The sequence below is a fragment of the Schistocerca americana genome, chromosome 3 (assembly GCF_021461395.2).
Source record: "Schistocerca americana isolate TAMUIC-IGC-003095 chromosome 3, iqSchAmer2.1, whole genome shotgun sequence".
Lineage (NCBI taxonomy): Eukaryota > Metazoa > Arthropoda > Insecta > Orthoptera > Acrididae > Schistocerca > Schistocerca americana.
In genome coordinates, this window is record NC_060121.1 from 567,417,423 (window position 1) to 567,430,053 (window position 12,631).

Below are 12,631 nucleotides of genomic sequence, written 5' to 3' on the forward strand. Positions count from 1 at the left end.
TGACCTACGCTTCTCTTCACAGTTGGTTTTATCTGACATTTCACTTCAGGTCGCTATGGGCGGTACCTCCACGTACTTCACCATTGTTTGCAGCGATTTATCGTCAGTGGTTTAACTAAAAAGTAATCGATCTCTTCCGTTTATGCGTAGTTCGTCAACTTCATTTATGTTCAGGATCAACTGCCAGCTTCTCTGTGTTTCGCTGAACGCTTTCGGCGTTGCAAGGTTTCTATATATTACAGTATCGTCTGCGAAGAACCTCTTGGAGCTTTGAATTTATCTAGTACACAAATTATATGTATTTTAAACATTATTACACTCCCATTGTCACTTCCACATTCGTCCCGTTTCATCTTGGGAAAGTCCTGTCACAAATATGTTCTGATCTACCGAAAACTCTTCTGTTGTTCACTATACAACAGTATGGACCTGTATCTAATGGCTTTAGGTCAAGGACACGCATCAATTTCTGCACCGTTGTTATGTACGCTCTGGATTTCAGCTGAATTTTACTAAATAGCTTTTTGTGTAATCCAGAGTGATTTCTGCGAAAAAAATTGTTTACAAAAAATTTTAAAATACGTAATTCTAAGAGAGCTAGATTAGTAAACGAGACACTGTAAGTAGTAGGTGAGGTTTTCTATTTGGCAGCGAAATAACTGATGATGGACGAAATAGAGAGGATATTAAATGTGTGCTGGCAGTGTCAAGAAAAGCATTTCTGAAGAAGAAAAATTTATTTATATTGAATATAGATTTGAGTGTTAGGGAGTCTTTTTCTGGAGGGATTTGCACTTCTTGCAGCCATGTATGGAAGTGAAACACGGATGATTAACAGTTTCGACAAGAAGGTGTAGCAGCTTTTGAAATGTGGTGCTACAGAAGAATGCTGAAAATTAGATGGGTAAATCGCGTAACTAATGTGGAGGTACTGGATAGAGTTGGGGAGAAAAGAAATTTGTGGCAGAACCTGGATAAAAGAAAGATCGGTTGTTCGGTCCCATTTCGAGACATCAATGGATCACCTGTTTAGTGTTGGAGGGTTGTGTGGGAGGTAAAAGTCGTAGACGGAGACCAAGAGATGAATACAGCAAGTAGTTCCAGAAGTATGTATGTGGCAGTAGTTATTCTGATATGTAGAGGCTTGCACGGGATACGGAGCATCAAACCAGTTTTCGGACTGAACACCACAAGAAGTCTTAAATTATAATTGTCATCCTACTGTCCTGTTGTCTTTTTGCTTTAAAAAAAGCAAGCATGACTGAAATTTAACGTCAGTCTTGTGACTGAGGACGACGACGTCGTCGATGACGACGACGACGACGACGTGGACGACAACAACAACAGCTAATGTAGATCCTGAAACTATAAGTTTATAATAAAAGTCGAACAGAAAATAGTAATGACGATTTGCTGATAGAACTGTGTGGTATGCATCTTACATATAGTGGTGGTCTCATCTTTTCCAATTTTTGGAACCTGAAGTCGCGGTACTGACGTAAATAGAGTCGGAATACTCACATTGAGAAGTTGGCCCGTGATAACGTGCCGATTCGATGTCGTGCAGTGACTGAATTCATTCTAAAGTTTAAAGAAAGGATATCCGCGGCAGACGTTAAGTGCTAATTGCATTAGTTGGTGGTGGTGGGTAAAGTAAAGATGAAACATTCAAGAGCGAAAACACAGCTGTTCATCATCGGCCTCGCTCAGTTACTGCGATTCAGAACGCGGAGTGTCTTTACTCGTTAGAGAAAATAGGCATTTTTTTCATGTGCTACTGTACAGGGCGTTGGGATAATGTCGGCTAGTGTTTTTTTTTTGAAGTTTGGTGTGTATTCTCTGAATATCTACATCTCACTTCGTAAAATGATCACTTATTGCATTAAATCAGGATCGATTGCCTGGGGAGCAGTAATTACGTAATAACCACAGATTCCTCTAATGTCATTCATTGCTCCAAAGAAACTGTGGCTGAGACAGTTTCAGAACTACTAGAACTGAGGGCAAAGCTCTTCGAAGTGAACTGGAAGAATTGGAGTTCCTTACAGGAAAGCAGTATATAAAATGTATTAAATGAAGTGAATGAGTTCAATTTCAACACTTTTCCGTTTGTTCTATCAGATGTTGCAACATTATGCTAATAACTGGTTTGTACATGACGGTACAACTCTTTCAAGTTCCAAATCGAATGTGAGCTTCCACAGTTGTTCTTTGATGCAACACACATCCCCCTTGCGTTTGACTGTGGTACACAACGGGAGGTTTAGCTGTTGTTTTGCACGGCAGCGATTGTTATTAAGACATACTCACTTTTAGTAATTAACGTTGTCTGACGTCTTCTGCTAAGTTTTTGCCGATGCAGGTTATAAAAGTAAGCGGTGTGCATCCTGTGGCTGTTCCATTTGTATATTCTTTATGACGATCAATTTGTCGACGGCAGGTCATGCCTGCGTTTGCGAAGAGAACCGAATATTCACCAGAGTTATAGAGATTCCCATTTTGAATTAAGATTGTATGTGAAGCATTTATTCTCATATTTCTCCTAATGTAAGAAAAATGTTAAGCGCAGCTTTGGATAGAGTTTCAGGTTAATGATAATATGGATAGCAGGCAGAACAGGATACAGGCTCTCTAGTTTTCGGCAGATACGTGTAATTTCGTTTTTAAAATGTGTAGCTGGAATTGTTCAACATTTGTTCTATGCGACACCCTTTGACGGGAAATATAAGTTTATACATAATTACAAATACATTTTTTAAAATGTAATTTGTATACCCATTCTAAACAGCGATTCGAAAGCTGTATTCAGTTCAGCGACGTGGGTTAATGGAGACAGCAAAACACGAAGAACGACCAATACTCCAGCAGCGACTCTGCATACTGGTCGGGCATTTTTTTAATGGATTTTTTGTCTTCTCAATCTTTACTTTGTTGTTTGCTTTGTTTTCTTGACATGGTGCAAATGTTGGATATAGACTTCATATTTTTCCAAGTGTTGCTCTGCCACGAAAGAGACCTAATATGTGAAAGCAAAAAGAAAAATAACATACACTGTGCATAAATAAGATGGTAAACATAAGAAACACGTTTCCTATGGAAAAACGTATAACGAAAAGTCAAATCTACTGAACGAAATTTTATTCCGATGTTGTTTGACACAAGAAAACAAGGTACAAAGAAAAAAGTAAAAACGTGCTATTTACTCTCCTGTAAATACACTAGGCGCTACAGTCTGGAGTTGAGCGACCGCTACGGTCGCAGGTTCGAATCCTGCCTCGGGCATGGATGTATGTGATTTCCTTAAGTTAGTTAGGTTTAATTAGTTCTAAGTTCTAGGCGACTGATGACCTCAGAAGTTAAGTCGCATAGTGCTCAGAGCCATTAGATTTTGTAAATACACTATCTAAGCAAAACTATCTGTAAACATAGGATGCATCGATATGAATCACCGATTAAAAAAATCCTAACTATCATGTTACTTGAGATACGTGCTCAGTTCTAGTAAAAATGGTGTCGGGACAGCAGAAAACGTTTTGTATTCTACGTATCGCGCAGTGCGCGTCAGTAACAACTGTTCGGCGTGACTTTCGTACTAGCTATGGTGTCTGACACAGATGTCGAACGCATTCGCCATAGTTTCATAAGGAGGCCGCAGAAATACGTTCGCCGTGTAGCCTGACAGCTCAACATGCCCCCGATGTCCGTCTGGCGTGTGTTGCGTCTACGTTTACATGTGAAACCATTCGAAATTCAGCTACTGCAAACTCTTCAACAACAACGCGTGGAGTTCCGTAGTTTTGTTCTTGGCAATGTGGAGGATGACAGTTTTCTTCCAGTCTTAGTGTTTAGCGACGAGGCAACATTCCATTTAAATGGAAAGGTGAACCGTCATAATGTGAGAATATGGAGTACGGTGCAACCACATGAAGTTGTACAACATGAGAAGGACTCTCCAAAATTTAATGTGTTTTGTGCAGTGTATGGTCCATTTTTATTTGCCGACAAGACTGTTACAGGAAGCACATACCTCTATATGACTGAGAACTTTATTTTCTCACAGTTGGAGACTGTTTCGAACGACTTCGTTTGCCAACAGGATGGGGCACAGCCACACTGGCATCTGGAAGTGCGGGAATTTTTACATCAAAGGATTACTGAAAGATGTATCGGTCGTACTGGACCAAATGTTTAGCCTTACGTAACTGACCTCCAAGGTCGACGGAGCTGATTGGTTATTTCTTGTGAGATTCATAAAAGACTGTTTATGTTCCTCCGTTACCAACAACAATGAATGAACTGAGACGTCGCATAATAGTGGCTGTGGAAGCTGTAACTCAAGACACGGTCGATGCAATGTGGGAACAATTTGAATACCGCATTGACACGCCGTCGACTTAAATGGGGGTATATCGAACATTTATGAAAAGGTATGAAAACAACTTTTTGAGTTTTCCGTTCATCAAAAAACAAAATTCATTGTATATGTTTATTAGTTTCAGAAATATAGACGTGCCAAATCGGATGATTATTTTTGATACACACCGTCGAGTATACTAGTAGACACTTAAATGGGATGTGTACACTGTGAGGCAATGGTTTGCGGACAGTAACATTCATGAAATGGGGTGACCCGTCCAGATTCCCGACTTGAACCCAACGGTATAACTTTGAAGTGAGCTAGGACGTAGACTTCTCTCCATACCCCAGCATCCAGCATCACTACCGTCTCTGGTTTCAGCTCTTCAGGAAGAACCGCCTGCCATTCAGACACCTCATGTATAGTGTTCCGAGCAGATTTAAAGCTGCCATAAAGGCTAACATAATGGCTGTTTGAGCTCTGCTTGGAGAAGTGTAAATGAGGTGCCGTTAATGTCTGTGGAGTAATGGCAGACGGTTCTTCGTGAAGAGCTGAAACCAGAGAAGGTAGTGATGTTGGACGCTGGGGCATGGGACGAAGTCGACGTCCTAGCTCACTTCAACGTTATACCGTTGGTTTCAGGTCGGGACTTTGAGCGGGTCACCCCGTTTTAGGAATGTTACTGCCCGCAGATCACCGCCTCACAGATGCTGGTTTATAACATGTGGATACAATCGATCATCACCTCACAACTGTTCCTCTACTGTACGCAGTGAACAGTGCTGTATGTGTTCATATCTCTCCGGAATCGGCGTATTCTTAATCGCAATGAGGGGACCACAAACTAACCACGTAAAACACCCCGTATCGTAACAACACCTGCTCCGTACTTCACTACTGACACTACACATGACGGCAGATACCGTTCTTTAGGCATTCACCTAACCCAAATTATTCCATCGGATTGCCATAGTGTAGAGCGTGATTCGTCACTCTAAATCACTCGTTTCCACTCATCTACTAGGGAGTGGCGTCGCTCTCCACACCACCTCAATGTCGCTTGACATTAACTAGAAAAATTTATTGCTTATTGAAGAACTGCTCGACCATCGTATCCCACTCCCTTTAACCCCCTGCGGACAGTCGTGGTAACTGGACTGCTGCTGAAAATTTGGACTCAAGAATGATTCCTTCCGGTGATTCGATGCATTGTTTTTATAACCACCCTCCACAAAACTGGACGGTTCTTACCAATAATGACACGAAACTTGGTGGTTTTGGTCATCTAGTGACTAGACTACATTCGAAGTCATTGATCTCTCCTGAACGACCCGTTCTGTTGTTTATGCTTCTCTACTGAAAAATGGCTCTGAGCACTAATGGGACTTAACTTCTGAGGTCATCAGTCCCCTAGAACTTAGAACTACTTAAACCTAACCAACCTAAGGACATCACACACATCCATGCCCGAGGCAGGATTCGAACCTGCGACCGTAGCGGTCCCGCAGCTTCAGGCTGTAGCGCCGAGAACCGCTCGGCCACCCCGGCCGGCCTTCTCTACTGACAACGCAATACTCCCTGCCTCCTGTTACGCTGAAGAGTCGTCCTATTGTGACATGTAATGCTCAGTTCCGAATTACATAGGGACAGTACGTTCATTGATACCTTGGTATCAATATATTTTTTCGAGGCTATAAAAACTGCTCTGAAATGATTGGACGATATTTTTTTCCATTAGTCGGATGTAAACAGTGTGGAGAAATAATAAAATCACACGACCTTTGTCAAATGCATTAACAGTGATTTTTGCTTTGGTCGTTAGTAGATTCTATTGTCATTGCTAGTTCCTTAAATCTGTTACTGTTCTTCGACTTTTGTAAGGATCATCTCTTGAAACCTCATTGTCGCCGTTGATACGCGTAACTGGACAGGAGAGAGCTTCTCAATGTACGCAAAAACAACAGATGCGGAAACAGGCGATTCTCGTACAGGAATAATACACAAGGGGCACTGCAGTTTACATACTTGCCACGAACAGTCGACTGAGTCACGATAGGGGTTCAGCAGAAGCGCCTGTCTATATCATCAGCTGCACACGAGCAGCACACCTCGCCCTAACAGTGTACCGAAGTTTTAAACACTTGAGTGTCGGGGAAAAAGTAAAACTGCCGAGGTATTTTGGAGACAGTGGCAGTGGGATGTACTGTAAATCAATGGGAGAAAAAGGAGAGTGTGGGAGAGACATATATAGACATCGGCAGTGAGAGGGAGATGCTGAGTATGGAGTCTTACCTAGAAAGAGAGGCCGAGTAAAAGCATTTAGCAAGTTCTGTTTTAAAAGAGCGTGGATATATGCGCATGCCAAAATTTTTGGTGAGGAATGTGGAATGAGGGTTTGAGGCACCTTCTCCCGACTTTCCCGTCGGAGCCTCTTAAGAAGGAACATATTCATGTTTTTCACCTCTGGTGTCAAAAAAATGGCTCTGAGCTCTATGGAATTCAACATCTGTGGTCATCAGTCCCCTAGAACTTAGAACTACTTAAACCTAACTAACCTAAGGACATCACACAGATCCATGCCCGAGGCAGGATTCGAACCTGCGACCGTAGCGGTCACGCGGTTCCAGACTGACGCGCCTAGAACCGCACGGCCGCACCGGCCGGCGCCCGCTGGTGTCAGAATTGTATCTTTGCCTGAAAGAAATTTAAAGAAGCACAGGTCACTACCGAAGGCACTGTGACAGATAAAGAAGAGGAGAGAGCATAATTGTTTGTATCACATCGTCAGGTCAACAACTTGATTTGCCCGTAAGAACAGCCATCAACGGCGGCGACACACATCCGTATTCGACGAAGGCGCGCCGCATCCAGGTGTATATTGCCGCAGCAGTGAGGAGCTGCGTGGCTGGCAAAGTTGCCTCGTAAGGCGATGTGTTATTAACGGCCCATTGAAGTTAACACGGTTGACGCAGGTTACCCTCTAATGGAGCGTAACTCAGCGCGGCACACTTTCTGTGGCGCTGCCGGCGGGCGACGGGCGCATCGACCTGCAACCCTATACTAGCAGCGTAATAGAGTATTCGCCACCGCGCCCGTCCTCATCTTTTACACACACACACACACACACACACACACACACACACACAAATATTGCTTATGCGGATACTATGCGCCAATCAATATTTTCAGCTGTTTTCTCTAGGGTGTAAAATTCGCTACATCCCTCCCTCGCGGGGCAGCCTTTGGGGCTAATCAACCGACATCGATGCGCAACTCCTCACCAATCGTACGAGGAAAGTAGTTCAACAGTAGGCTCCGTGCTTCATTCACAGTGAGATGATTGACGCCGGCACGGTAGCTCAGCGCGTTCGGTCAGAGATCTGGTTGGCCTCCGTAATAAAAAAACTTAGTTGAAGGATCAACAAACGAACTTAAAAGGATGTCATGTGACGCCCGCAACGACCAAAGACAACGATGAAAAAACAGCCTGATGCCAGTATTTTGCTTAACTCACCGTCCTTCTACTATACTAGCACGCCCATGAACACTTCTTGCAGTGTAATTATGGTCGCAGTCAGTCTATCTTGCTGTAGAAAACTAGAAGTTAAAACGCAAAGACCTCGTGAAACCTTTTCAAACTTACGAAAACGAAGTAAACAACACAGTAAACATGAAACCACGAAATCCATTTCTACACTGAACAGCCGAAGAAACTGGTACTCCTGCCTGATATCGTGTAGGGCCCCCGCGAGCACGCAGAAGTGCCACAAAACGACGTGGCATGGGACTCGACTAATGTCTGAAGTAGTGCTGGAGGGAATTGACTTCATGAATCCTGCAGGGCTGTCCATAAGTCAGCAGAGTACGACGGAGTGGAGATACCTTCTGAACAGCACGTTGCAAGGCATCCCACATATGCTCAATAATGTTCATGTCAAGGGAGTTTGGTGGCCAGCGGCAATGTTTAAACTCAGAAGAGTGTTCCTTCAGCAATTTTGGACGTGTGGAAGTACGTCGTCATGCATAATAGACAAGGATACAGGTGATCAGACAAGATGCTTACGCACATCTCACTCGTCAGGATCGTTTCTAGACTTATCAACGGTCACATATCACTCCAACTGCACGCGCTCCACACCATTAGACAGCCTGCACCAGCTTGAACAGTCCCCTGCTGACATGCAGGGTCCATGGATTCATGAGGTTTTCTCCATACCCGCACACGTCATTTCGCTCGATACGATTTGAAATGAGACTCGTCCAACGAGGCATCATGTTTCCAGTCATAAACAGTCCAATGTCGGTGTTGACGGGCCCAGGCCAAGCGTAAAGCTTTGTGTTGTGCAGTCATCAAGGCTACACGAGTGGGCCTTCGGCGCTGAAACCCCATAACGTTGATATCTCGTTGAATGGTTGAATGATTCGCACGCTGACACTTGTTGATGGCACAGCATTGAAATCTGCAGCAATTTACGGAAGGGCTGAACTTGTTCTCTTCAGTCGTCGTTGGTCCCGTTTTTGCAGGATCTTTTTCCGGCCGCAGCGATATCGAATATTTGGTGTTTTACCGGATTCCTGATATTCATGGTACACTCGTGAAATGATCGTACGGGAAAATTCCGACTTCGTCGCTACCTCGGAGATCTGTGTCCCATCGCTCGAGCGCCGACTATAACACCAGGTTCAAATCTACTTAAATCTTTATAACCTGCCATTGTAGAAGGAGTAACCGGTGTAACAACTGCGCCAGACACTTGTTGCCCTATATAGGCGGACCGCATAGCCGTATTCTGCCTGTTTAAATTTCTCTTTATTTGAATACGCATGCCTATACCAGTTTGTTCGGCGCTTCAGTGTATAATAAGAGTGAGCTCGATCAGAACAGATTATAAAGCTACCGATGTTAGCAGACGCCGCCAGAGTCCCTTGTCTCTGTGCACGCACAGCGTGCAGCATACTCCGTAATTTAGAACACCACATTCGACACAATGTATAGAGCGTTGACGTCATAGATACACTCGCGTCTTATTTCGTTGCTGATTTACTTGCAGGCATGAAAGGAGCACACACTTCGAGTAGTCGATTTTGAGCAGAAAGTCGCACGTGTAAAATGGGCTGAAAACAGGAGCAGGGGCCGAACAACAAACCTTTCCTCATCCCGATTTGTGAGGTGGCGTTGACAGCAGCAAGCTCCTGAACGCGAATGGTGCTGATCTACACGAACGGTCCTAACACATTGCCGCTCCCAACGTGATGAGAGACAACAATGGCGTTAACTTCCGCAGTATTGCTGTGCACTAAGTGATACGTCTCAGATCAGCCACCGAATGCGCCGGACCGTGGCTCTCAGTTCTGTCTGTAAACGTGGTAGCGGAAGGGAATGAACGGCCGTTGTCTTTGCCCCTCAAGCTGTGGTACCAGTTTGGGCGCGAATTATCCGATCGAGGGAAAATTGGTATGCGTGCTCCACCTCGCGGCTTCACGTTACATTCAAACTTAATGATCAGGAACTATTAAGGAAGTTCTCCATTTTGAGCTGTTCCTGCATTAATCGGATGGAGAATGTGAAAATGGACCATCAGGGCGCGAGTCCTGGCTAATGTAAGTAACTAAACTTAAAGATTGAACCTTATTGATGGATTTTGGTGGAGCAGGATCATCTTTTGCGATAGTAAAATTTGTGTACACACTTTGGCCAAATCTTGCGTCGACAAGTCAAGCTTAGGTACTGGCGCCGTCCCTGTCCGTGAGTGTTGATTCATCCAGCGGTTGTGTCAAACATAGATAGTTGCAAAATTGCCGTTGAACCATTAAGTTCCAGAAAAAAATAGCACTTTATCTCTCATTAATTGCATATTTGTAAGCCTCTTTTCTTCTTTGATTTCATTACGGAAACTATAATGTACAATAAACAGAGGCCTTTTAAGTTCCCAGTAGTCTGCAAGGATGTACCTGATGTTTAACGACGTCGTGTAAGACAATGAACGACGTCGTTCCACTTCAGGCCGGCTTCTTTACAGCTATACTGGCATCTGGTGACCATTTCGTTCCAATGTTCCTAACGTGATGAAATAGTATGTCTGACATGGATTTAAATTTCAATGCCAGCTTTTCGGGAGCTCTGCTCTTACAGTTCAGTTGTCCGAGCAGCTTTCGAAAAATCATACAGTTGGCCCCCTACCGTGCTTCGATGTACAAAATGGTTAGTCTCTCTTCCTAAGTCATTCTCTTTACAGGTGGTAAAGTTAAAATAAATGTTCAGAATCTGATGTCAGTCTATTGCTTGCAATAAGCAAGAATCTGCATAATTAAGCAGTTTCCCATTCGACGCCCACGGCTCAGTTTTCATGTTAATTTACTGCTCCACCTACCTTGACTTAATTTACATATTGATCGAGCAGAATTTGCAAAGTCTGCGTTAATCACTAGCCCACATCGATCGTTTGCTCCCATAGCCTTCTCATCTCGAATTACTTTGTATGCATGTCATTTTAAGCAATTTAACGGACTGTTTATTTGTGAGTTCATATTTTTCCTGTGCTTGATGCTCTTTTCAATTTTGATAGTAGATTTCAATAATGGCTTTCTCCTTGAGTCTCTTGAAGAAACCACAAATGGCACGCATCAGAAGACTTATAGCAGACATCACATTTATCTAGATGTCCCGTTTTTAAGCAGTTGCACACTTCTACCTCCTTAGGTTTGTTTATAAATAACTCGTCTGCTACCAGTCACGATTTTATTTATTTTATTTTTCGCACGACACGTTTCGGGAAATGAATCCCATTTTCAAGTGGGTTTTTTGTGTTTGTTATGCCATTTCTATGCGATGTTATCGATGTGTGAGAGTCTGCTTCATTTCGTTGACTTTACTGCAATATATAAGAAAACACGCGATTTTTAGTTGGTTGTCGATCTTTTTGTGAAGTTAGTGATAAAAACAACTTCACACATAAGATTCAACGAGCACTGCCAACAGTTAGGTATAATTCCGAATTATATAAAAGTGAAAATATGTTCTAGCAGCAGTATCGCAAAAGTTATAAAGCACAAAGCAGAACAACTATGGCTGAAAACCGAAAACCGAAATAAGGCAGTTACACAAGAAGGACTTACTAGACAGAAAGTTACTCAACATGCAAATAGAAGCAGCAAACGACATGAAACCCACATTTTATGGCAGCTTATGTAAGCACAACCAAGACATAGTTGACAAGGAGTACTTGACCACTTGCAATACACATAACAAGAAACTACTGACATTGACATCCAAACAAAATAAGAAATCCAACCTTGAGATAACTGACAAAAACACACACACACACACACATTTTACAACAAAGTGGTGAACAACACAGACATAAATTTGACCAAAGAGAAAATGATCTGCTCCAGAAAGGACTAAAATACAATGTAAAACCTAAGCTCAACAACCATACACTGAAACAGACCATAGCTACAACTAAAAATGCAGCAGATGTTACAAAATTAAATTCTAATACAAAAGCAGCAATAAAAAAACAACCAATCCATAGTCGTAAAGTCAAGCAAAAGCAATACATTAGTTGTGATGAAATAAAAGGAATACATAGACAAAACACGTGGATTTTTTGATGCTAATAGTATTCAGCACACAATTTCAAAATAAAATTTAGGAACAATTAAAGAACACAGAAACTGAAAAGAAATACCTTACATACATGAATACAAAAGCACAGCCAGAAATACACAAAGATGGAAATTCGATATGTCTCGTGGTCAACTCTATAAATAGCACAGCATACAAACAATCACAAAAACTGAATAGCATACTGATGAAAAATTATACATATGAAGCTACATATTCCATAAAAAAACACCATTATACTAGCTAAAGAACTAAAAACCAGAAAGCTCCCCCAAGATGCTCAGTTTATAACACTTGACATCACCAACCTTTACTCAAACATACCCATACACGAAGCTGTAACAGTAATATACAAGGAACTTTCATTCACAGAAATTGTTGAATTTATGGAACTCCTTCAGCTAACCCTAAGTTACAACTACTTCACTTTTAATGGCAACATTTATAAACCACCAGATGGCCTAGCAATGGGATCATGTATATCTGGTACCATACCTGACATATACATAAATCACTTAGAACAAAAATTATTTAACAACCAAGAACCTTTCCTGAAGAAAATTGAATTTTATGGGAGATATGTAGATGACATACTACTGTTAGTGAAAGGGGATACCAAAGACATCACAGGCGTTCTAAATTACTTC

General features: G+C 42.4%; 1 long non-coding RNA gene across 1 annotated transcript in view; it reads left to right on the top strand.

Moving 5' to 3' along the window:
* LOC124607349 overlaps positions 1–12,631 on the top strand; it is a 347,199-nt gene that overhangs the window by 211,730 nt on the left and 122,838 nt on the right. The window lies entirely within an intron of this gene.